This window comes from Bos indicus, chromosome 19 (assembly GCF_029378745.1).
Source record: "Bos indicus isolate NIAB-ARS_2022 breed Sahiwal x Tharparkar chromosome 19, NIAB-ARS_B.indTharparkar_mat_pri_1.0, whole genome shotgun sequence".
NCBI lineage: Eukaryota > Metazoa > Chordata > Mammalia > Artiodactyla > Bovidae > Bos > Bos indicus.
The window spans coordinates 17,787,940-17,814,567 of record NC_091778.1 but is presented as its reverse complement, the minus strand read 5'-3'; positions in this window follow the sequence as shown (position 1 = coordinate 17,814,567).

Sequence of the window (26,628 nt, the reverse complement as noted above, 5' to 3'; positions counted from 1 at the left end):
CATTAAAGTCATGTGGGTGTGTATTAGTCATGTCCGACTCTTTGTGACTCCATGGACTGTAGCCCAACAGGCTCCTTTGTCCATGGAATTCTCCAGGCAAGAATACTGGAGTGGATTGCCATTCCTTTCTCTAGGGGATCTTCCTGAGCCAGGGATCGAACCCAGGTCTCCTGCACTGCAGGCAGAGTCTTTACCATCTGAGCCACCTATCTGCTAATAAATACTTATTGAATGAATGAGTGAGCAAGAGTGGATGAAGTATGACTTCCAGACTGGAATGAAGTCAGACAGTGAGCCCAGGGTGGGTGGAGAGCGGATGGGAAGTTGCCCCGTTTCGTTGGATAGGACCCAAGATGGCCCAGCCACCTGGTAGCAAGAGGGAGGCATTCAGGAGGCCCTGAAGCTGGGCAGCATGCAGGTGAATGGTGCCAGCCCCTTGGGTCAAGAAAGTAATTATTGCAGGATCAGAAATCTGTTCTTTGAGAAACCGATTATCTTTTGGGGTTGGTGTTTTCTATAATTATTTCCTTCGTGCTCTTGGTCTTCAGCACGGTGTGCTGTTTTTAGGGTTCCGGTGGGTGAGGGGAGGGCTGCGGTTGATGTCAGCCTGTCTCAGCTGTTCTAAGGAGAAACAGGGAAGGTGACTGCTCTGTGCTACTTCTAATGGGCACCAGTCTGAGCACACCCCCACTGGGAACATCTGGCTGAGTGAAGCCACTGAGATTCTGTCTAGACGATGCATCTCTTCTCCAAGGACTGACCAGGGTGACGAGAAGGGAGGTTATCCCAGAGACCTTTACCCCTTTCCTCACTGGAGTGCGTGGAACCAACATCCCATGAAGCTCCAGGCTTGCTGCAGCTTCTCCTGGCCACTATGGTATTTCCCCAGCATCGGAGGAGGCTCTTGTGTGAGCAGTTCCCCACCTGCTTTTCCAGACAGCCCTGACATCTGCATCCACACGCAGGCAGCCCTGGAGCGAATGCCCAGCAGTGGAATAGTCAAGGGCAGTGAGGAAAGACTGGTTAAGAAATAAATAGCACATCATCTCCCCACTCCTAACCAAACTCTGGGCCACAGAGAGCCCATTTCTGTTGGGTAGAAGGGCTGTTGGGATTGGCTTCCCCAAAGTCTCTCAATCCATGTGCTCACATCTTGGTTTTATGGCACACCCTACTGTTACCACGTCTGCCAATTGGTAAGGCTGGCAAGGCCGGTAGGAAACAAGATATGCCTTCTTTCATACACACTGAGATGGTGCCATAGGATCATGGCCAGATTTTACCTTCTGTACAAACTTTACCACTACCACCATTTATCCGCACCTCAGCCAATCCTGGTCTAGGATAGGAGAGAGTTGGAAGCAATCGTAGCCTATCCTCAGGGTCTGACATTGAGGGTCACTAACTTAGTCCCTTTGTCACCAACTTAGCCACCTTGGGATCCTGCCTCCTTCATGAATCTCAAGTCTACCTTCTATGTGGGGCATTTCCTGGCTTATTCCTGTGTCTCAGCATCCTGTCCTTACCCATTTTCTGGGCACTGGCCAGTTATTCTCCAGATTTGGAGGGCTCCACTGGAACACAGAAGGTACTCCTGGACCCCTGCAACATGCCTGCAAGTGTCTGACTTCCAGCCCACTTAGACCTTAGAATGGAGCCTGCTCCTGGATTTCCCATTGCTGGGCTCCACATGCCTGTCACAACCTCTGGTTAACTGAATGGCCCGCCCACATGCCAATAATTTCCTGGGAGTGTCTCTCATGGTCCCTCCTCTTGACTTCAGGGTAATTGGTTCCCACTGCCAGATCAACTCCTCCTCTTTGGGTCTGACTAGTTCCTGATCCCATCCCCTCCTGCCCTGCCCTATCCAGTCCCAAAGAACATGGCCCTATCTGGCTCCATCCCAATGCTTATGAGAACCTTCAGCTAAGTTATTAATAATAATGGCATTTTAAATAACCATCACCTATTCATTCTAAACACTTTTACTACATTTCTGCAACATGCCACCCTAGGATGCTTGATGCTGGGTATTCAGAGAGAGGAAAGCTTTTAATCATCCTTGCGCTGTTGGAGCTTCGCTTTGCCGAGGAGGGGACAGTCAATAAACAGGCAAACAAGGAACGGAGAAGCACACTTTGGCAAATGGTGATTATCTTGGACAGAGAATTATGGGGAATTTCACACCTTCCAAATCACACACTTCTGCAATATTAGAAATTTTACATTTCTAAGCTAATGTACACTGCTTACAAACAATCAGTAAGCAGTGAAAAAAGCAAATACTATAAACAAACAAAAGGATATTTTATCATCCAAATCTAGGACTCTGTCTCCAAGTCCTTATTTCTAAATCAAAAAACTGAGTATACGGTGATGCCGTTTATGGAGGCAAGGAAGACTATGGTGGAGTTGGGTTGAAACATATACATTTGGTATATCTGTAGGGCAGTGATGTTAGCGACAATGGAGCGAAGATTTAGCAAGCACTTGCTGTATCTCTGACACTCTGCTAATTGCTTTAAATACATTGAACACCCCAGGCATTATTATCTTCATTTTCTGAAACTGCAGGTTAAGTTAGAAGAAGTCACTTGACCACTATCTCCCAGCTGGGAGGCAGAGGATCTGGATCTTTAACCAGGTCATTCTGCTCTCAGGCTGGTAAGTCTGTTTCTGTAAGAACAACTCTCTGCATTAGGGGGTGTTAGCACATCAGAGCAGCGCTGGGGAAAGTCTAAAGTGAGAGGCAACATTTAATCTTCTGCTGTGCAGGTGAATTGTTGGAGTATGTAATTTTAAACCCCCACGGGAAGGCTGAGAATCTTTAAGAAAGACAGTTTAATAAACAGAGTGATGAGGAGGCAGGTGAATTTATTTTTAGCATCTCTTTGTACAGAGAAGGCATTAGAGGCAGAGAAAAAGAAATTGTCCTGCGTGTTAAGAAGGAAACTAAGAACTGAGAAGAGAGGACCTGGAAGCTCATGGTTGTCCAGTCCTCACTTCCTGGCAGGTCCCCAGGAGGACAGAGCCTTCTCTCCATGATCCCACTGATAGAATCACACAGAGGGAGCCGCAAGGATCCTCACTGCAACTGCAAGCTTAGAAAAATGCAAAAATGTCCTTCATGGAGAGGCTGGATGAGCAGATTGTAACCCACCCACACCAAAGAGTAGTGTAGGGCCATTTCAATGACTGATGCCATTTCAATGACCATTTGAACTGACTCAGACGGATGTTCGTGAAATGTTATTTAGAGAAGCAAGCAAGCTGCAGAACAATATGGTATTATTTTGCTTTTATGAAAAGCAATAAAGTTATATATATGTGTGTATGTGAAAGCATGCAGATACATTATGTGCATATATGCATATTAATATATATCCAAAATGCTAGTCTGTGCAAAGAAAACATGTGGAGAGAAAGACATCAAAATGCTAACAGGATCATGGGAGATTTTCATGTTTTAAATTGTGTGTTTCTGAAGTGCTATAATGTTTATAAGGATTCATTGATTCAAAAAAGAAATGACCATTAAAAAGAAACAGAATAACTCAGAGACATAGAGCACAGACTGGTGGTTGCCAGCAGGAAGGGGTGGTGAGAGAGGGATGGAGTGAAAGTTTGGGGTTAGCAGATGCAAACTATTATCTATAGGATGGCTAAGCAACAAGGTCCTATTGTATAGCGCAGGGAACTATATTCAATACCCTGTGATAAACCATAGGGAAAATATATTTTTAAGGAAACCAGAATAATCTGGCTACTCTTGTTCTCCCTCATGGCCTCAGCCAGCAGGAGGAGCCTCGGGGAGAGAAGGGCTGCCTCTAGTCTCTTTCATTACCCTACCATGTGTCAAGCCATCTGGACCCCAACCTCAACGTGAGGACGTCCGCTCCTTGTCCTAGAAAGCTAACAGGACACACCCTGGCTGGGACAGGAGCTAGCGACGAGCTTGGGAAGACAAGCATGCGGAGATGGCTGCCCTTCCTTTTTCCGTCTCTGCCCTGACTTCTTTCTCAGAGCCCAGATTCGTGGGGATCATCACTTAGCAGCTAAGAAGATGTTAATGGAAGCTTTCTCACTCATTTACTCCTCTCTCTTCTCGGGAACAAATAGATCTGAGAGTCTGTGCCTAGATATACAATCACACACACAGACTACAGACACACATGGATACAAACACACACGCAGGCACACACCAATACACTAAGTGACCAAGACACCCAACAACTGCTCAGATCCCGTGCTCACACAGCTAGAGACACACGACAAAGACACACGGCCACGTGTATGAACACACCTGCATTCACACTGCACACCCAACTTATTCTCCCCAGAATAAGTTGGGAGCGAGAAAAGAGACAGGCCCTCCAGCTGGTTGACTACAGACCCTCCTGAACATGCAAATCTCTTTTCCCTCCTCTCATGCGTCTGCCTCCCTCTCCCCTACCCTGTCCTATTCTGCTGTTGTCCCCACTCAAGTGCTTTAAAAAAATTTTTTTAAATATTTATTTATTCACTTGGCTGTACCAGGTACTAGTTGTGACAGCTGGATCTAGTTCTGTGACCAGGGATTGAGCCCAGGCCCCCTGCACTGGTAGCGTGGAGTCTTAGCCATTGGAACACTGGGGAAGTCCCCAAGCTCTTTTTTTTTTTTTTTTTTTTTTAAGCTTCCTTTTCTTCTTAACACAAAGTTAACGTATGAGCAGATAGAAGCAGAAGCTGGACAACAATTAAAAGCTGCCTGGATTTTTGGTTGACATACACACTGCTATATTTAAAATAAATAACAAGGACCTACGGTATGTATAACACACAGGGAACTCTGCTCAATAACATGTAATAAACTACATGGGAAAAGAATTTGGAAAAGAATAGATACACATGTATGTATAACTGAATCACTTTGCTGTCCACTCGAAACTAACACAACATTGTTAATCAACTATACTCCAAGATAAAATTTAAAAAGTTTTAACAAAACTGGGACTTCCCTGGTGGTTCTGTGGTTAAGACTTTGTCTTCCAAGGCAGGGAGTGGGGGTTTCACCCCTGGTCTAGAAGCTAAGATCCCTCATGCCCTGTGGCCAGAAAACCAAGACACAGAACAACAGAAGCAAAATTGTAACAACTTCAATAAAGACTTTTAAAATGGTCCACATTCCAAAAAGAAAAAAAAAAAGCTATCTGGGGCAGCAAGGAACCGGTTTTTTTCTTGGTTATTTGTTTCAGCCCTCAGTCCGTCTGCCGTCTGTCTGTCTGTCCCCCACTGTTTCTACAGAGCAACAGAGTGCCCTCTCTCAGCATGCTTGTCAGTCCCCAAGGTCTCTATCTCTCAGTTCCGTTCCTATTTCTTCTTCTCTCACGCAGCTGGTTCCCTCCCTGCTGTGGCCACCTCCGTGGCTCTCCCTTCCTAACTGCCTTCTACTACAAAGGATGAGCTTGGAGAGAGGAGGAGAAGGGCTGGGGAAGAGATCTGTAGATCAGGAAGGGACTCATACTGAAGACATGTATTTTTACTGGGGTAGGTGGGAAGATCTTTTTTTTTCACTTCTTTGTTCACGAGTTCTAACGAAGGGTGTTTGGGCTGATAAGGGATCTTTTCACTTCCCACACTAGTGGCTATTAAGAGCCTTGCCTCTGTCAGCATCACTAAGAGACTCTGATGTTAGATGGAGGAGTAAGCCTGTGGGCTTTTTGCATGCATGCCTATCTAGTTTCTGCCCACATGTACTGAGACTGCTGGACACGGAGCTGGGAGCTGGAACCCATTCTCTGTGAGTCAGAGTAGAACAGAGGGTTGGGTGTAGCAGATCCTGCCAGGGCCCTACCCCCCAGAAGGCTGCTAACTGAGAACCACTGTGACTGCCTGAGGTCCCCTCCCCCCACTGTTAGGGGAAGCACACTGACTGGAACTGCCCACCCTGGCCAGGCGCCCTAGTAACCATTTGCATGAGCTGCTTTATGACAGGAGGTCCTGATAAGGAACACAGAACTAATAAGCCACCAGCAACTGGAAGAGTTTGGGAAAGGTCAAAAGGAGATGTCACCTGTCCTACCAATCTCCCAGAATCCTCCTTGCTGGAATCCATCTTGGCTGAGCGATGCGTGCGCCTCCAGGAAGGACCCTGAGTCAGAATGACTGGCCAGAGACAACCCGGAAACTAATCACATCCCCATAAAACCCGAGACTGTGAGCCACGTGGCAGAGCAGTTCCCCTGGCTTCCCTTATCCTCCTGCTCTCCGCCCAGGTGCCCTTTTCGGATAAAGTCTCTTGCTTTGTCAGCATGTATCTCCTTGGACAATTATTTTCCAGGTGTTAGACAAGAGCTCACTCTTGGGGCCCTGAGGGCCACCCCCCTTTCCTACAGCACCACCACCTGTGAAACACATTTCATCCTTGCAGAGAACAAGCCAAAATGTTCCAAGGATCAGAAGCCCAGAGACTCCTGTCAGTCAAGGATGGATGGGCAGTTAGTAGGTATTTCCCAGCTTCCTTGTCCTTCAGTTGCAAAAACTCCAAGGCATGTTTCAAAGAGTCCCTGCAGAAGTCCCCATAGTAACAGGCTTGATAATGTGCTGTTTACTCTTTTCGTTCCTTCTCTGGCCCCTTTCTCTGAGGTAAGAGAGTGAAAAGAAGGCTTTCCCAGAGTCTAATGAGTGATAGGAAAGTGGGGAGAAGGTGCTCTGGGAACACAGAGTGGGGAGATGCAACTCAGACTACGGGGGTGTTGAAGAAGAGGGTCTGGAGGAAGGGATGGGGAAAGGATGCTGGACGTGAACTTGGACTCACTCCTCACATGGGCTACCTCCAGAGGGGTCAGTCTGCCTAGAGACACAAGATGAGGTTACTGCATGTGGAAGCATGTGGTAAATGGCAAGCCTTGCATCAACGTGAAACATAATTATGAAGAAACATGAGCAGACGAAACTCTGACTTCACCCCATCTCCGGGGTCTGCACTCAGTAAAACTGCAAAATCAGGCAGTTTATCTTCAAAGCCACAGCTTCTCCACCTGGGCCCTTTTCCAGAACTCCATGGTCCCATCACTTTATGAAGCTTTTGCTTTCTTACTTCTTTTAAAATCTGCTCTAAAAAAGTCTCTGATGTTTATCTTATACCCATTGGGGTAATTTTAAGTCAAAAGGTTCCCTTTCTGGTATCCTGAGTCTCCTACTTACTACTGACTGTCAAACTCCTGAAAAGGAATGTCTGTGAGTATTCATACAACACATACAACACATTTTCAGCTCAAATTCCAATCAGGAAGTGACTGTTCTCACCAAAGGGCGAGGCAGAAAATCTCCCCTTTACCCCACACTGAGGATGGATAGAAAACTCAGGTTCAGAGAAAAACCACACAGAACAAAGCTCTTTCTTTAACAAATAGAGCCAACAGCCAGGCTTTAGCAGAGCTTATTGAAGGGAATAAAAACCTCTGCAAAAAGAAAAAAAAAAAAATCAATGGATAATGATTATACTTAAAGTGCCCTTTGAGCACTTATATTAGCAGAGATGGAGAAGAGTGTAAATAGCAACAAGGGCTCCACAGAAGGAAGTGAGTGTAACAGGGATGAAGAATACCCACCAATGAGTAATCTTGAATTTCCCCTCTCACACCAGGAGAATTTTGTTTGTTTGTCTGCTGGCTTAGATTCTGGCCTCTTTTTCTTGCTGAGATTTAAGGGAAGGGGTGCAGTGGAGAGAATGCTAAGGAAGTCAAGAGAGATTTTTGATCTACATAGTAAAGAGGTAAGTAGGGGCAGGCTGCCCCAAGGGCTAATGGAGGGAGAAAGTTTGGAGGTGCTTGAGAACTAGGAAGAGATTATTCAGAAGAGAAACATGGGATGGAGAGATTTTTAAGAAATGTATGCTGAATTAAGGATGCACACTCACCTGCATTTCATCAAAAGACAAGTAAAGAATTGAAACGTGTTTAATTATTATAGGCTTGTCAGACTCTTGTTTCTTTGAAACAGAAACCACAGAACACCCCATGATCTACCTGGGTTACACAACCAATCGGAGACATCACGGGTGGCATGCATGCAAAGATCAACAGAACACAGAAATAAAACTCAGCTCAAGTCGGCACAAGACTTCCTCTTCTAAGAGTTTTCATAAAGTTCTCGGTGAAGAGAAACTGCAAGGGCCTCCCAGGATCCCACTTAGTAACATTGGTAGCTTCCTTTCTGTATATGAATCCATGTTAATTACACAGAGAATGGCATGTGGTTCCCAGTTTGGAGCATGGAATCAGTCACTCAGCGCGCTGCCTTGCTTATCTACAGGGCCCCTGGAAGTATTGCTGGATGAAGAGACCGATACCTGGGAGAATCAGGTTATCACCTGCTGAGAGCGGGCAGCTCCCTGAAGGCCAACCTCTTACACGATGTGGTTATTCAGGGGGTATATTTCACTCTACACTGGCACTTAAATTCATCCTTCAGAAAAATGAAAATGCAATTCTTGGCTAAAGGAAGGGCAGGCAACATGGATCTCTTGGGGGAGAAGGTTCTCTTTAGATTCTGGACTACCTGAGTTTGATGCTGAAGTTATGCCTGATAGGTAGGGCTAAGTTGCCTCTTTTCAGACAGGGAAGAATGAGCCAGTCCCTTTTCAGCCCTCCGTAAGACAGCTCTGCTCTTCGACCAGAATAATGACTTCCTGGATTCTCCACTGAATCTCCTTGCCTATAACCCTGTTTTCAGCCCAGCATGTAGAGGTTTCTATTCCTCAGCCCAACATCTGCCTACCGATGGGGCTTAGAGAGGAATTCTGAATGAACTGAAAAAGTGAAAAAAAAGCAAAACCCTCCCTGCCATTTTATAGAACATCACAGACAGCATGCTGCCCCGCATACAACTGTCAGCATGTAATATGAGGTCTGTCCTTATTCTGAGAGCACACGTGTGTGCACACACATACACACGTCAGCAATAATGCTCTCTGCCTTCACTGACCCCCAGACGTTGGTGTTGGAGGGACTTAGGCATTTGACAAATGAGGGAACTGAACCCAGGGAAATTCAAGGACCGGCTCGAGGCTACAAAGCAGGCGATGGCAGATCCAGAATGTGAGCCAGTGTTTCGGCCTCTTTGTCCACTGCTCTTCCTGCTCAGATTATCTATATACACACTTGGCTGTGCAGAGCCTGCCTCACTGCATCATCCCAGACGATATCATCCTTTGTTTATCATCCTCTGTTTGAGCTGAATGGGATCGCTCTAGGATAGAAGACTTGGAGTTCCCCTTGAACTTGCCAAAGCCTCGCCCTTTACTGGTTGGGCCGTGGGGCAGGACAGTCAAGAATTTCTGGTGACAGAACAACTGAACAACCGGGTACGAATGCCATCAGCACCTGTCGAATGGTACATGCAAAAGGGACTGGCAAGAGGTAGAATAAGCCTCAGTCTCTTCATCTGTAAGATGGGCATATAACAGGTGCTCTCACACAGGACTGTGGAAAGGATTACCGAGCTATAAGAAGAATATCCATATCTTATCACAGGGCCAATACATTCAGCTAGCCTTATTATTAGTGGGAACTGAGACCCTTAGGACAGCTAGATCTAATGTGACTGGAGCTCACAGCACACACTGAACTTACAGCTCATATGTTCAGCAGGAAGTAGGAAGTTCTGTTACTTGGGTTCCTGGGAGAACAGGAAGGACCCTGGCAGTGACAGCTGCCCAGCTGGTCTTCAAGCAGTGAAACTTGGGACTCAATGACAAGCTCTACCAGGAAGGAGCAAAGAATACTTCGACACCCCTGAGTTTCAGTCAAGAGTGGCTCAGGAACTGCACTACTCTGAGCTTGCAGCTGGGGCACCTAAGAAGGCTGTGTAGCTCCAGAAAAAGAAGAAGTTGGAAAACAAGGTACAGAACCACAGACAGAAAGACTCTGAAGTCAATTCTAATCTGACATGTTATTTGTGATCTCCAGCAGCTTGCCACAACACCTGACCTTCTTGGGTGCTCTATAAATATTGGTTGGATGAATGAATTAATAATACAGACAGAGGCTGTATTATTATTTTGAACCCAAGGTTCTAACGTCTTTCTCCCCTCTCTTCCCATCCATCACACTTCCTATCAGAAGTCAGAACTTTCCTTGCCATATCTTGGGCTGCCCTTCAGTTATCTTCAGCAGTCTCCAGCTCCGAGCCTTTGGAGTGTTGCCTGGGAAATATCAATTTCCATTTGATTTTCTTCCACACACCTCAATTAATTACCTGATGCTGCCTGGCCAGGAACTTCTCTGTACAATACAGATCTGAGAAAGGAACACCTCTGGGCTGCTTCTTTGGAAGGTCATGCACTTTCCTGGCATGGATTGGCCCTGGCATGTGCTGGGTAACCCCAAGCCTTGCTGGAACGTGGCCGTCCAAGGGGCAAGTCACAGGACACCATGCAGCCCAGGCGGCCCATGGCTGACATGCTAATCGGTTGTCCACACTGGGTGCTCTTGGCGGCTTCAGCCACTGCGTGGATGCCCCAGTCACCTTGCCCATCAAAAAAGATGAAGTTTTCAAGCCCCCTTGGACATGATCCACCATAGGAAATACATTGTACAGAGTGATCCAGTGAGTATGTGCAACCGGTGTGTGTACTCTCTCATTCTCTGACAGATTTTTGTTTCACATTTGAAACTCTTGGAAATTTGGATGAATTTTATAAACTCTGATATCTTGCCCTTGCTAAGTCACTTCAGTCATGTCTGTGTCTTTGTGACCCCATGGACTGTTAGCCCGCCAGGCTCTTCTGTCCATAGAATTCTCAGGCAAGAATACTGGAGTGGGTTGCCATTTCCTTCCCAGGGGATCTTTCTGACCCAGGGATCAAACTCGCATGTCTTATGTCTACCTACATTGATAGACAGCTTCTTTACCACTAGTGCCACCTGGGAAGTCCCAGTTAATCTTGCCATTAATTGGGAGCAATTTCTCTTTCCAATTTGTGTCTTCCAATAGATTATGACTTTGATTCAATGAAATATGGCCTACGCATACCTGAGAAGACACCTCTCATCTTTACTGCATGATGCACTTTGATATTTTCTATGTTGCACTTCTTCTCATTTCCTTTTTCCTTTTTAAAAATAGACTTTGTTTTGTACAGCAGTTTCAGGTCCACAGAAAAACTGACCAGAGAGTAAGAGAATTCCATATCCCCTTGCCCCAATCCTCTCTCATTATCCACACCCAGCACCAGAGCAGTGCACTCGTAACAGTCCATGGACCTCCTCTGACAGCTCACTAGCACCCAGAGTCCACAGTGTGTATTCAGGATCAGTCTTGGTGGTGTTTATCCTGTGGGTTTTGACAAATATATAGTGACATGCATCCTCCTTTGTAGCCTCACACAGAGTAGCTTCACTGCCCTAAAAACCTCTGACCTCTGACAACCACTGATTTTTTTAAACTGTCTCCATAGTTTTTGCCTTTTTCCAGAACGTCATATAATTGGAATTAAACAGAATGTAGCCTTTTAAGATGGGTTTCTTCATTTCCTTTTAATGTGGATCTCTGCCACCAATTTCCCTAATCCAATGGGAAGTAGGAAAAGGGAACCCACACCATTATTCTTGCTGGGAAAGTCCCATAAACAGAGGAGCCTGACAGGTGGTAGTCCACAGGGTCATGAAGAGTCAGACACAACTGCGGGACTGAGCAGGCCTGCTACTACCCACTTAGTCAGCTTCAGCAGCCTGTAAAGGCTCTCGATCTGCTGTTTTCAACACACTGCCATGGAAACTGTTATGGGCTGAGTGTTTGTGCCACTCCCCACGCCCAAAACTCATATGTCGAAATCCTAACCCCTAATGGGATGGTATTAGGAGATGAAGCCTTTGGGAGATGATGAGGTCATGAGGGTGGAGTCCTCATGAGAGGATTAGTGCCCTTTTAATATTAGTGCCCTGCATCGAACAAAGCTGAGTTTCTATGCCAGCTCCCTTATTTACCAGCTGTGAAAATGGGAATAAGTTATTTAAATTATTAGTGTCTCTGGTTTTTTCACCTGTGAAACACTGATCAGAGCTCTTCTCACTCAGATTTGTAAACCCAAGAAACAATCAGTAGGGGACCTTTGACCCAGGGCCCACATGCAGTAGATGCTATGCTCAATAGGTGGTGGCAGTCAGGTTGCTGGTAATGACAATAATAAAAATGCTATGAAAGGAAGTAGCTCAATAAATAGCAGCTGTCATTATTAAAAACAGTAAAAAGAGTGGTACCCAGTATGACATGAGCTGATGTCACGATCTTGATGATTATCAATCAACTTGTAACCTCTTTCATTTATTTAAGCATATATGTCTTTGTCACTACAATTAAAGTCCTGATTCTCCTCTGATTTGATACTTGGTGAGTCTGTGTGTGTGTTAGTCACTCAGTCACGTTCGACTCTTTCTGACCCCATGGACTGTGGCCCGCCAGCCTCCTCTGTCCATGGAATTCTCCAGGCAAGAATGCTGGAGTGGATACCATTCCCTTCTCCAGGGGATCTTCCTGACCCAGGGATCAAACCCAGGTCTCCCGCATTGCAGGCAGATTCTTTACCATCTGAGCCACCAGGGAAGCCCCAGTAAGTTTATTGATGTCATCTATGTTAAGAGCCACATATGGGTCCCCACTGATGGGCGTATCATTGCTGGCTTATTCTCTTGGGCAGATTCTCCAGCTCTTGGCTGAACCTCTTACATAATAAAAATGTCCTGGAACATAAGCTCAGTCAAAACCTTTCCAACATGACCACATTAATCTTATGGTTTATGTGTGAACATGTGCCTCCAATAAATTCCTTTGCTCGCTCACTGTGGGGCTACATTTTTTCCCTATATCAGGCTCTCCCTCACTGAGGGTTACAGCCTGTTGACTATCTGTACCCAGTACTTTTATTTGCTCAGCCCTACCACTTCACTCCTTTTCATTTCCAATTGTTCTCTTTTATCAGCCATCTCTTCAGTCTTTGTCAACCTGGATATTCATTTGGGGTTCACTGTCTATTTGATCTCCCCTCTGATGCTTCATTAACATTTATTCTATCCTTTTTCAGGATTATTTCCCATGATTCAGCCACTGTACACTTCTTAAAACTTTTGAACCTTTGAATTACTGGAAGAATTGACCACAAAAGCAAGACCTTTTTTGATTACAGAAGTTAACTCTTGGAAATGCATTCAATTATCAAGAATACTTTAATGCACATATTAAGTTCAAAAACAAATGAGGTATTTGAATATGATATTACCTGTAGAAGAAATTTTAAGCTTCACTTCAAAACTATTAAGTAAGTGCTCAGAGATGCATGCCATTCTAATAAACAGATATTTTCTGTCACTTATCACTGGCAACATGTACAAGCATGATAATACAGAGAATGTTGGGTGCTTGTGTGTTCATTGGGTTTAGTGAGTATGTGAAGTATGGACCTTTTTAGCTAAACATGTAAGAAGGTAGCTAGGTGGATAGGTAGGAAGATAGGAAAGTAGGAAGGTAAGTAGGTAAGAAGGAAGCTCGGTATAGAGGTAGGTATGTATGTAGGTAATACATACATACTTAATAGTTTTGAAATGGAGCTTAAAATTTCTTATACATGTAATGTCATATTCAAATACCTCATTTGTTTTTGAACTTAATATGTGCATTAAAGTATTCTTGATAATTGAATGCATTTCCAAGAGTTAATTTCTGTAATCAAAAAAGGTTTTGCTTTTGTGGTCAATTCATCCAGTAATTCAAATGTATGTAGGTAAGGATGTAGGTAGGCAGGATGCCAGGTATATAGGAAGGTATGTATATAGATAAGTAGGAAGATAGAAAAATAGAAAGGTAGTTAGGTTGAAAGACAGGTATACAGGAAAGAAAGAAGGTAGGTAGGTAGGAAGGTAGATAGACAGATACATGAAGAAAAGCAAGTCAAATATTGATAATAAGGATGATCATCGTTATTACTCTGCTTTTGTTTTCAGAATTAGCTACGTAAAATGTTGTAATAACTCATTGTATGTGTTACGGGTGTTTTTGTTTGTAAAGAGCTTTTTTTAAAGATTTTTTTTTAATGTGAATCATTTTTGAAGTCTTTATTGAATTTGTTACAGTATAGTTTCTGTTTCATGGCAGGGTTTTTTGTTCGTTTTTTGGCTTTTTGGCCACGAGGCATGGGATCTTAGCTCCCAAACCAGGGATTGAAACTGCACCCCCGGCAGTGGAAGGCAAAGTTTTAACCACTAGACCACCAGGAAGTCCCATGAAAAGCATTGTTAAAGTAATCAAACCCAGAGGCCTTTAGACTGATATGTGTCTACCATTTTGGTAGTCTACACAAGCAAACCAAAACCGAAGCCAGAGTCAATGCACACAAATCTAAGAAAATGAAAGTTATGGACAACTAACCACACAGAGGGGCTTCCCTGGTGGCTCAGCAGTAAAGAATCTGCCTGCAATGCAAGAGACATGGGTTCGATCCCCAGGTCAGGAAGATCCCCTGGAGAAGGAAATGGCAACCCTCTCCAGTATTCTTGCTTGGAAAATCCTGTGGACAGAGGAGCCTGCCGGGCTACAGTCCATGGGGTCGCAAGGGTTGGACCCAACTTAGTGACTAAACCACCACCACCAGTCACACACAGCCACCTGGGTTTTCCCACGTAACGTTAACTGCTTAAGCTATAGTCCTTCAAAGGATGTTCTTGCTTTGCTTTCTGTTTTCTCTGTAGTAACCTCTCCCTCAGCTCCTCTTGGTGGATAGCTCCTATCACGTTTGGTCTGGCCCTCATTCTAATCGACCTATGCTCAAACAGACTTGAAAAAAAATTTTGAGTGTGCCTCAATTTACCCTTCCCCAGCATTCAGTCTCATCATCCCCTAACCATAATGTAATAGAAGCAAAGTAAATACTGCTATTGGACAGAGGTGAAAATGGAGACTTAGAGAGATGAACTGATTGCATTTGACGTAATGCCACAAATAAATAGCAGATCTGGAATTCAAGCCCAGGGTTCCTAATTCAGAGCTCTGCCTAGCACACAGGTAGGCAAGAGGCATAAGAGAGGGTCCTGGAAGCAGATGAAACAGGACTGGTTTCCCCATTCCTTCTGTGCAGTCCCATCTAGAACAGAGAACACCCTAGAAAGAGTCACTTACTTGGCCCAAGCCTCTTTGGCCATCTCAGTATGAAAACAAAACAGCCCTAGATCACCATTTGCTCAGGCCTAGGTGAGTTTGTTGGAGAAGGCAATGGCACCCCACTCCAGTACTCTTGCCTGGAAAATCCCATGGATGGAGGAGCCTGGTAGGCTGCAGTCCATGGGGTCTCGAAGAGTCGGACACGACTGAGCGACTTCACTTTCACTTTTCACTATCATGCATTGGAGAAGGAAATGGCAACCCACTCCAGTGTTCTTGCCTGGAGAATCCCAGGGACAGGGGAGCCTGGTGGGCTGCCATCTATGGGGTCGCACGGAGTCGGACACGACTGAAGCGACTTAGCAGCAGCAGCAGCAGCAGGTGAGTTTGTGAAGCTAAAAATCTTATTTTCCAGTTTCCTGGGCCAGTTCTCCTGAAGCCCTGAGCTCTCTCTTTCTTGTGAGTGGAAACCCTGAGCTAAGAACTGGGGTGCCCCGATGCCAAACAGGATCTGTATTCCTTCCCCAGGTGTCTGATACCTGACACCTGAACTATACAGCCAATGGGTGGGTTCCTAGAGAGTTCTGATGCAGTTAACTCACAGCCACTATTTGCTGGTCATCCCCTCTGTGACCATCCTCTGCTGGGCATTGGGACCATCTTATTTAATCCTTGGTTGTTAAAATACAACTCAGGAATAGGGCGTGTGTGTGCTCAGTCAGGTCCGACTCTTTGTGACTCCATGGACTATATCCGCCAGGCTCCTCTGTCCATGGGATTCTCCAGGCAAGAATACTGGAGTGGGTTGCCATGCCCTCCTCCAGGGGATCTTTCCAACCCAGGGATTGAACCCGCTTCTCCTGCATCTCCTGCATTGGCAGATGGGTTCTTTACCACTAGCACCACCCAGAAAACCCAGGAGTAGGGCAACCTTGCTCAGTTAATTAGGCAAATTTTATTGTGTACATGCTGGCACTTCCTATAATGTAATTGTAATTCTCACAATGAATCAATGAGGCTGTTTTTAGTTCCATTTTGCAGACAAGAAAACTGAGGATTGAGAAGGCCAAGCAAACTCATCAATAGTGAACAGCTAGTACACGGCAGAGTCTGGATTCAAAGCCACGTTTGCCTGGTCCCAAAGTCACACTAGCTTCCCTATATCAGACTAGTGACATTCATTTTTTCACTCTTTCATTAAACACCTAAGGGCTCTGCTTTCAGACCTTTAGCCCACTAGGAATTTGGACACCACACTTTAAAGAACACTATCTTCTAAGTCAGTTCTCCTGACTGTGAACAAAGATCCCTAGCAGCATGAGAAATTTTAGCAGCCACAGAGCATAGCTCTCTGAAGCTTGATACAGATCAGGAACAGAGAGAAGATAAGAGGCATGTATATTACAGATTACGGGTGAAAACCTTGGATATGGAAAAGATTGCATTGTACTGAGAAACGACCTTATGGAAATTAAGTAAGAGACACTCCACTCGTTGGCCAAATCCCCAGACGATAGCATCAAGGTGTCTTGGGATAGGCAAAGGAGGGGAGGGGGAGAAAGACGAGGGGGCATTACCCCAGCCTCTCTCCTGAACCTGATGGTGTGAGATAGTGGAAGGAACTGGAGCTTTAGTGGGTACCCCTAGGAGAAACAAAAGCAGAGAGGCCATGGGAGGGAGAAGAGTACCCTGGCACCCAGAAAAGGGCAGAAAGTCAGAGCGAAGTAGGGAAGAAGGTGATGACAAGCCAGCAGGAGCTGTGCTGATAGGATGACAATGACGGGAGCAGTGGGCAGAGCAGGTAAGCGGGGTGGCAGGGTCGGAGAAGGCTTCTTGTGGACTTGTTAGGAGCCTTGGAAGATGGGGGGAGGTGTGACACCCAGGCAGCAGAGGATCAGTGTTCCCGGGGGAGAGCTCTGCTTGAAAATGGCGCTGAGGATGGAGCCCACGGCCCCTGAACCGTGGCTTTAGCCGGCTGGTGTGGAGGAGGGCTGCCTTGAATGGCAGACGGAGATGAGGTGGAAAAAAACCCATAAAAAGTACCTGCCTGGGGTGGCCACAACCCCGGCAACCTCTGCTTTCACATCGGCAACATGGGGAGAACAATCCCAGCTCCGTGGTGATGCCGGGAGTATTGGAAGATATATACAAAGTAGGTCAAGGGCCAGGCCCGCTGCTCGGCATCAAAGAAACGCTCTGTGAAGGGCCACTGTCTGTGCTATTCACCCAAAGGGGCAGAAAGTGAATAGCCCTCATGTATACTAAGTGGGGATTAAGAGGAGCTTCAGGGCCCCTCTCAGATGCCTCTTCTTTCCGGAGAGTCAGGCAGGGATTCTCCGGGCAACACAAGTGGCTTGGGCTTCCCTCCTTGCCACAGCTTGTAGCCTAGACGAGCCTGGGGCCTGGAATGGGGGTCAGGCCAGCTGGGGGCGGGCCTCCTGCCTGTCCCTGTGTGTGTGTTTGTGTTGCACACACGCCACGGGGACCACCTGTGCTTGTGTATTCATGCTCGTGTGTATCAGTGTGTACCCTCTAAAGCCTGGAAGACGACAAACAGAGAAGAGGTGAAATTAAAGCAGAGGTGTAATTGTCGTTGATCGATCTGCTTAATGGCCTGGAAATGCCCAATTAGAGCCGTGTGTGTGGCTGGCTGCTGACCCGGAGGGCTGAGGGGACGCCTCACTCTTTATCCAGGCGCCCCATGGCCAGCCAGGGTGTGTTGCCATGGACCCCCTTCCTGATTCTGCCCCTGCTGGATTTCTGGCGCCGGGGCCAGGCGTGCCCCGGCCACATCCTGCAGCCAGTAGAGCCCTTGCAGTTTCACCTCTGGGCTCGACGAGACATCACTCACCACAGCGGATCATGAAGTGCTCTACTTCTGACTGCCCCACCGGCGCCTTTTTGCCCACGACTGAAGGTGGGGCGGGGTATAATGTTACCAGGATGAGCCTGGGGCGAGTGGCTCCCTCTAGTGGCAGCCACATGCAGGGGCGGGAACCAGACTTGAGAATCCGACCCATCGCTGCTTGTTTCCTCTGCTCTCCCAGCTGTGTGACTTTGTGCAGTTCACTCAGTCTCTCTGAGCAGAGGCTGCGCTATGAAAAGATCTAACCACTTCCTGCCTGCTCCACTGCTTTATTTTGGCCAGAGCCAGCATCATCGCCAGCCTGCGTTGAAAGATGGCTATACCATTGTTCACTGCGGTATCCCCATTGCCTCCAGGAGTCCCTAGTGCATAGGAGAAGCTCAGTACTATCAATATATACTGAATAAAGAAGTGAATAGCATGAGACAGGGCACTCAGGGCCTGTGCACTGGGACGACCCTGAGGCATGGTATGGGGAGGGAGGTGGGAGGGGGATTCAGGATGGGGGACACATGTATACTCATGGCTGATTCATGTCAATGTATGGCAAAAACCACTACAATATTGTAAAGTAATTAGCTTCCAATTAAAATGCATAAATTCATTTTATAAAAAGTGAATAGCAAGCCAGGTGACTTCTTGGGGTCTCAAATCTGCAAAAGCCTTATGGGAATGAGGGATTTTCTACACCAGGTTTGCCCAGTGAACCCAAAGTGAACATCCTACCATATGGGCAGCCTGCATTGCACAGCTCCAGGGGTCCTATTTACGAGAATACAATGGGCCCTGTGCCTCTGAGACTGCAATGTGGGGGACTAACCAGACGTCTGCAGAATGGAGAATTCTCCATTTCTACGCGTAAGTGTATTCTTGATTCGTTTACACAACTGTGATCTGTGTCAACTATTCAGTACAGATGTGCACTTTTAGGGGAAGGCGTGTTTGAAGGAATTTCATCTTTAGACACTGTGAAACTGTATCGTTGAATTTCTTTTAAGAACACATTCACGATAAAAACTCCCATAAAAATAGAAATAGAGGGAAGTTTCCTTAACATGATAAAGAGCATGTAATATAAAATCTGCATCTAACATGCTTATTGGTAAAAGACTGAATGCTTCCCCGTAACATCTAGAACAAAGCAAGGACGTCCACGGTCACTACCCTTATGCAACATGTGCTATAAGTCGCCAGTGTTACAAGGCAAGGCAAGGAAACAAAAGGCACACAGATGAGGAAGGAAGAAGTATAATTGCCCTTATTTGCAACTGACATGAATGTTTACATATTTCCAAGGAATCTACAAAAAACCTCCTAGGACTAAAAAGTGAGTACAGCAATGTTGCAGGATACAAGATCAATATACAAAAAATCAACTGTATTTCTATAGAGTAGCAATAAATCTGTGGACACTGAAATTAAACATAAAGTACATTTATAATTGTTCAGAAATGAAGTATTATATTCAAAATATGTATAGGGCTTGTATGTTTAAAACTACCTGTGCTGAAGAAAGAAATCAAAGAAGATCTAAGTAAATGGAGAGACATAGTATGCCCAGGAATTAGAAGATTCAATATATCAGTTCTTCCCAAACTAACATACAATTTCTATCCAAATTAAAACAAGATGTTTTTTGAAAGTATAGATATGATCATCCGTAAATGAAAAGGCAAGGGGACAGTTTTGAAAAGAAGAATAAAGTGGCAGAGATCAATCTACTTGATTTCAAGACATTATATGTGTGTGTGCTCAGCCATGTCCAACTCTTTGCAACCCCATGGACTGCTGTCCCTCAGGCTCCTCTGTCCATGGGATTTCCCAGGCAAGAATACTGGATTGGGTTGCTATTTCCTTCTCCAGGAGATCTTCCAAACCCTGAGACCAAATCCATGTCTCCTCCTGGATTCTTAACCACTGAGCCACCTGGAAAGCCCTTCAAGACATTATACAGCAACATTAGTTAAGACTGTGGTATTGGTGGAAGCATAGACATGTAAATCAATGGAAATAAAGAAAGAAAGAACCAAGGAATAGACCCACACAAATGTGCCCAATGGATTTTTGACAAAGTTGCAGCAACAATTCAATGGAGTAATGATAGACTTCTCAACAAATGGCCCTGGAATGGATACCCATAGGCCAAAAAGATAAATCTGAACCTAAACCTCACAACCTATATACAAGTTAGCTCATAAATGGATCGTAGACTTAAATATAAAAGGTAAAACTATAAAACTTTTAGGAAACTATAGGAGAAATATTTTAGGATTCAGAACAAGGCAAAGAATTTCTAGACTTGACATTAAAAGCATGATCCACAGAAGGAAAAATTCATAAATTGAGCTTGATCAAAACTAAAAGCTTTTGTTCTTTGAAAGACTGAAAAGATTGAAAATACAACCTATAGAATGGGAGGAAATATTTTCAAATTACATATTGGACAAAGGACTAGCATTTGGAAAACCTAAAGAACTCTCAGACCCAATAGTAAAAAATAACTCAATTTAAAAATGGACAGAAGACATAAAGAGACATTCCACTGAAGCAGATATATGGACTGCAATAAGCATATGAAAAGATGTTTAACATACTACTGGAAAAACACAAATTAAACCCACAATAAGTTATCACTATACACCTATCAGAATGAATAAAATAAAAGAATGAAAACACCAAATGCGGAATCACTCATACACGCTGGTGGGAATGTAAAATGATGTAGCCATGCTGGAAAGTTGGTGGTTTCTTAAAACTAGTCATCCAACTACCATATGACCCAGGAATTGTATTCCTGGGCATTGATCTCAGAGAAACGAAGACTTGCGTTGACCCAAAAACCTGTCCACAGACATTTATAACAACTCTATAATAGCAAAAACGGGAAGCAATGCCTATATGCTATTGAATGAATAAATAAACTGTGGACCCTCTGTGTCATGGAGCACTACTTGGCAATAAAAATGAATAAAATACTAATATACAAAAAAACCTGGATGAACTGCCAGAGACTTATGCTAAGTGAAAAAAAAAAAAATCCCAAAGTTTACATGCTGTTTGATTCCATTTATATAGCACTCTTAAAGCGACAAAATTACAAAAATGGAGAAAAGATGAGTGGTTCCCAAGGGCTACATGGGGATGGGGGGCTGAAGGGAAGTGGATGTGGCTGTAAAAGGGCAACAGGAGGGAATGCTTGTAGGGACGTGAGCATTCTGCATCTTGACTGTTCCCACGTCAACATCCTGGTTGTGAAATCAGACTGTAGTTTTATAAGATGTTTCCATTGGGAGAAACAGAGTAAAGGATACAGAGGTGTTTTTCTTACAGTTACATGTGAGTCTAAAAGTATCTTGAAATAAAAAAGTTTAATTGAAAAGTCAAGAGGAATGAAAATAGATATGATAAAATTTCATAGAACACAACACACATGCAAGACTGGCGAGATTTGAATAAAGTCTATAATATTAATTGCATTGGTCTAGTTAGCATAGAAAACAAACTTGCAGTGAGTTACCAAAGCGAAAAGGGGTAGGGATAAGTTAAGAGTTAGGGACTAACAGATACATACTGCTATACATAAAATAAACAAACAACAAGGGCCTACTGTATAACACAAGGGACTGCATTTCATATAGTGTAATAACCTATAATGGAAAATAATCTAAAGAAGAATATACATATGTATAACTAAATTACTTTCGCTCTACACCTGAAACTAACAGAACACTGTAAATCAGCTATGCTTCAATGAAAAAAGAAAAAAGGATCAGTCTAGTTAAATGCATTGTGCCAATGTCAATTTCCTGGTTTTGATAATATAGTAAATTATACAAGATGTTGGGGGAGTCTGAGTGAAAGGTATGTGGTTCCTCTCTATTACATTTGTAACTTTTTGTGAGTCTATAATTATTTCAAAATAAGACAAATTTAAGCACTGGGACAAAAAAAGATACATTTTAAAAATAAATACTGAGAGCAAAATAAAATCCCAACTCTTGTAGTTCTAAAGTTGGAACTGTTATAACTCTTAAAAAAAAACAACTACCGACTTTATAGTACTACAGTGAGATTCAGTTATTTATTTAGCCACACTGCATGGCATGTGGGATCCTTATTTCCCTGATCAGGGTTTGAACCTGTGCCCTTGCATTGCAAGTGCGCAGTCTGAACCACTGGGCCACCTGGGAAGTCCCCGTTACCATTCTTCTGGATGTGAGTCCATAAGCAGTCTGGCCAGTGGTGGCAACTGCAAAGTCAACCAAGCAGGACTTAGCAAGGGGAGCTGAAATGACCCTTCTCTGCAGCCTCAAAGAACTCACACCACTCATCTCAGATCACACATCAAGGAGAGCAAGGACCTGCCTCCTCCGTACGGAGCCCATGCCTGCTCTTCTAGGTCACAGGACAGGTTGAGTAAGGCAGACCCCAGTCCCCAAGAGCCCCAAGTCTACTGGGGAGAGTGGGAGGGGAAACAGAACACATGGTCTCCGGGTAGCCATGTCCCCTGTGGACTCACGGTAGCCGTGTCCCTCTGTGGACTCACCCCTGTGGACCAGTTACCTTGACTCAGCCCCTAGTTGCAGGCAAGCTCCCGCATCCCAGTCAGATGTCAGAGAAATGAAAAGGATGTGATAAAGGAGACTGCGTGGAGAAGACAGTCTCCTCGCTCTTAGATGAACTGCGCTGGGAAGGTCTGTGCTCTGAGGCTGACATAGCATCTGGGTGTGGTATGGCAGGCCACCCAGAATTGTGTGTGTGTGTGTGTGTGTGTGTGTGTGTGTGTGTGTAGGGAGGGGCTGCTGTCACAAGGGACTCATCTGCTTGCCCACCTGGGAAACGGGAAAGCTGCTACTAGAACTGAATTACTATTTCCTTAGGTCCCAAGAGGCTCCCGGAAATCACTGGAAAATAAGACATCAGGACTCCTATTTTGGTCCTGGAACAAAAGGGAAAGGGATCAGGGCTCAGAGATGTACGGTGGAACAGGGGTTGCTCTCAGCCTGTCCAAAAACTGCCCCAGGTGGTCAGGAGCCCAGGTCAGGACAGGAGAGACTCAGGCACTGGATTCTGCCTGGAGACTCTGGTGAATGACAGCAGGACCCTGGAGTGTCCTCTAACCCACCTCAGACTCAGGAGGCACCGACAAGAGCTCCCTGTGTGGGGCAGCAGTGATACACCAGATGTTCCTAAACGTTCTTGGGTAATCCTCGTAACAACCCAAAGTAACAGGTCCTATCACTATCTCAGATCTACAGATGAGGAAACCAAGGCACGGAGTCTGGCCGGAAGTCCCATGTTCGTGATGGAGCTGGGATTAGAACGTGCAGCCCCAGAGCTCATGCTTTCGACCATGATGTAAGTGTCCCTCTATCTGTAACTTGCTTTCCTCCTGACCCATCCTTGATGAAAGTGAAAGAGGAGAGTGAAAAAGTTGGCTTAAAGCTCAACATTCAGAAAACGAAGATCATGGCATCTGGTCCCATCACGTCATGGGAAATAGATGGGGAAACAGTGTCAGACTTTATATTTTGGGGCTTCAAAATCACTGCAGATGGTGACTGCAGCCATGAAATTAAAAGACGCTTACTCCTTGGAAGGAAAGTTATGATCAACCTAGATAGCATATTCAAAAGCAGAGACATTACTTTGCCAACAAAGGTCCATCTAGTCAAGGCTGTGGTTTTTCCAGTGGTCATGTATGGATATGAGAGTTGGACTGTGAAGAAGGCTGAGCACCAAAGAATTGATGCTTTTGAACTGTGGTGTTGGAGAAGACTCTTGAGAGTCCCTTGGACTGCAAGGAGATCCAACCAGTCCATTCTGAAGGAGATCAGTCCTGTTTGTTCTTTAGAAGGAATGATGCGGAAGCTGAAACTCCAGTACTTTGGGAACCTCATTCGAAGAGTTGACTCATTGGAAAAGACCCTGATGCTGGGAGGGATTGGGGGCAGGAGGAGAAGGGGACGACAGAGGATGAGATGGCTGGATGGCATCACTGACTCGATGGACGTGAGTTTGAGTAAACTCCGGGAGTTGGTGATGGACAGGGAGGCCTGGTGTGCTGCGATTCATGGGGTCGCAAAGAGCTGGACACGACTGAGCGACTGAACTGAACTGAACTGAACTGACCCATCCTAAGAAAAGCCAAGGCCAGTGGCCCCTCAAGCCCATGTCTGGTCTCAGGTGTGACACTGACAGGAGGAGAACCTTCTCCCCGCTCAGGGATGCTGCCACGTGGACCACGAGAGGGACACAAATTCACGTCCTACGCCTCTGTGTGTCTGCTCCACAGATTCTCCAGCATAAGTCTACAGTGGCACCAGAGACTGCAAATGCTGGCCTTCACCACCAGAACCCTGAAGAACTACAAGCCATGGATTGGGACATGCCTGGCAGGCCCCGTCCAATAAAGTTGAAAGAGGACAGAGGTTGCAATCAATAGATTGGGAGCCAACAGCCATAAAAAAAAAGAATAAAAATAATGCCATTTGCAGTAACTTGGATGGACCTAGAGATGATCACACTAAGTGAAGTAAGTCGGAAAGAAAAAGACAAATCTCAAATGATACCACTTATTTGTAAAATCTAAAAAAAATGATTCAAATGAACTTATTTATAAAACTGAAACAGACTTACAGACATAGAAAGCAAACTTATGGTTACCAAAGGGGAAGGAAAGTGGAGGGGTAAATTAGGAGTTTGGGATTCACAGATACACCCTACTATATGTAAAATAAACACCAAGGATCTACTATAAAGCTGATGGAATTATAATCACTATCTTGAAATCGCCTATAATGAAAAAGAATCTAAAAAATAATAGATATTTATGTACAACTGAATCACTTTGCTGTATGCCAGAAATAATACAACACTAGTAAATCAATTATACTTCAATAAAAAAATTTTAATTAGAAAAAATAAAAGGGATTAGTAGTCAAATTCCAATTCTGCTACTCCCTGGCAATATGACCTCGTCAGGTTTTGCTTTTTCTTGATGGTGTCTCCTGTAAAAGGGAATGCTATCTCTGTCTGACCCTCAAGGCGGCTGTGAGGATAAAGCGAAGGACTACACAAGGCTTGGACCTTAAGCTTTATTCAGATGACGGAATCACTGTTGCTATTCCTGGGGGTAGAGGAAGCCGGAGGTTCAGATGGTGGGGCGAGTTTGCTGGGCTTCCTCCCTGCCCTGTCATCATCAGCAAAGGGGCTGCCTTCTTATCTCTCCTCCAACCAATGAGGCTTCTGTAACCATGGTACCCAAAGTAGCATCACCCCACCCTGGCATGTCACCTCATTTCCCTTCTTCCCATTACAGCACTTTGCATCATTAGACTTCCCGGGTTTTTTGAGATGGTTACATAAAATGGCATATAATACACCTAAAATATTCAATATTAGGAGTTCAGCCCAGGTTATTTCCTGGGGTAGATGGAACACTTCCTTCACATAATTATAAAAATGCTCAGTTGATGCAGAATCTTCTGGAATGAGTATTTTGACCCCAGCTTCACAGAACAGAAGTTGGGTCAATTACACTTCAGTTGCCTGGATCCAAGCCTGCCAACAGTCTCTCCATCTCAAGTATTTGGAATTGCTCTTTTATTTGTTTCTAGAATTCAGGTTTCCCAGAAGTTTAAGAAGGCCATGGATTGCTTTGGCCACCTTCCCAGTCTTTTAATTAGGACTGATACGTCTCATTTCAGAACATGTGGTGTTGAAAAATAAAATAGAATCTGGAACCATCCAGAGCTGAAGTCAGGACTCCCCTCTACCAACCTACTATCTGTAATTGTTATTATTAGTAACAGAAGTAGTAACTATGGAATGCAGAATTCTGGATACACACAGGCATTGCACAGGACAATCTATTTACATAATTTCATTGTTCCTCAAATCAGTGCAAAAAGGCAAACATTAAGACCCTTTTTGTATATGAGGCTATTGAAGTTAAGAGAGTAAAAGAGTTGGACTTGCATCTCAGGTCCACCAAACTCCATAGATGTTGTGCAGTCTACTCTATCCCAGCAGAGTTTTCTTTTCTTTTTTTTTTTTAGCCTTATTTTTCACGTCTACAAAATGGACCTGTTCATATCTGTCAGAATTATTCTGAGGACGAGATAAGGTGCCATATAGGAAGGACAGGGTACTTGTAGGGTCTTCATCCATGCAGGCTCTTTCCCTTTCCCACATGTCCAAAGGCTCATCAGAGCACAAGAGAGCTCAGTAGGGCTTCTGGTCAAGGACACAGAGGTCTAGAGGTGATGAAGAATTTACTCAAGCAGAAGCAAAACAACTTCATTTTCTCTTCAAGGGAAACCGCAAACAGCCATTTCTCCCCTAAGCATATTCGGTAAAAGGAAAGACGAGGAAGCCTTTGTAGCTCTGTCCTCAGGTTCCGGCTCTAAACCTTAATCAATAATCCACTGTTGACCTGGAAGAAATAAAATTGCAAGGACTGACACAAAGATCCAGCAATGTGATGCTGGAACTGAGGAAAACATTTTCTTAAAAGAAGCCACAGTTTATAATGTCTTTGCATCTTTGGAATCCTAAAGCCAAGATACTTGGTATGATCAGTTGGCTTTCATTTGGGGTCCAAAACTCTCAGACCAGAATTGCTCCTA